Source organism: Chiloscyllium plagiosum, chromosome 2 (assembly GCF_004010195.1).
Source record: "Chiloscyllium plagiosum isolate BGI_BamShark_2017 chromosome 2, ASM401019v2, whole genome shotgun sequence".
Taxonomy (NCBI): Eukaryota; Metazoa; Chordata; class Chondrichthyes; order Orectolobiformes; family Hemiscylliidae; genus Chiloscyllium; species Chiloscyllium plagiosum.
This window is the reverse complement of record NC_057711.1, coordinates 14,433,667-14,434,332: the sequence shown is the minus strand read 5'-3', so window position 1 is coordinate 14,434,332 and position 666 is coordinate 14,433,667.

Genomic DNA, 666 nt, shown 5'->3' with positions numbered 1-666 from the left:
GCTGTAAGCCAACAGTGTTAACCACTGAGTCACGGTGCTGTCTAGTGTCTCAACTTTCTGCACTGGTTAAAAAGGAGAAAACATTAAATTACAATGTGCTTATGGAAGGATGATTGAGAATTGAGATAGAAATTTGTTTTTAAACTGACATTCTGTCCATAACAATGTAATTGTCGAATGGGAGGTCTGAAACAGATGCCTTCAAAGTATCCCTGTTGGTGAGGAAGTGGGGGGACATAGAATCAGGAGATGTAGAGTCAGTTTGGATAGAGCTGAGAAATTCTAAGGATAGAAAGACCTTAAATAGAACTATCCATAGGCCTCCAAACAGTAGTCTGGATGTAGGGTGTCAGTTGAATAAGGAATTGAAATTGGCCTATCGCAGAGGTATTACTACAATTGTTATGGGGGATTCCAACATGCAGGTAGACTGGGAGAATCAGGATGGTACTGGACCCAAAGAAATCGAGTTTGTGGAGTGCCTCCAAGATGGATTCTTAGAACAGCCTATACTGGAGCCTACCAGGGAGAAGGCAATTCTGGATCTAGTGTTGTGCAATGAACCGGATTTGATCAGGTTGAGGGGAAAGTGAGGTCTGCAGATGCTGGAGATCAGAGCTGAAAATGTGTTGCTGGAAAAGCGCAGCAGGTCAGGCAGCATCCAGG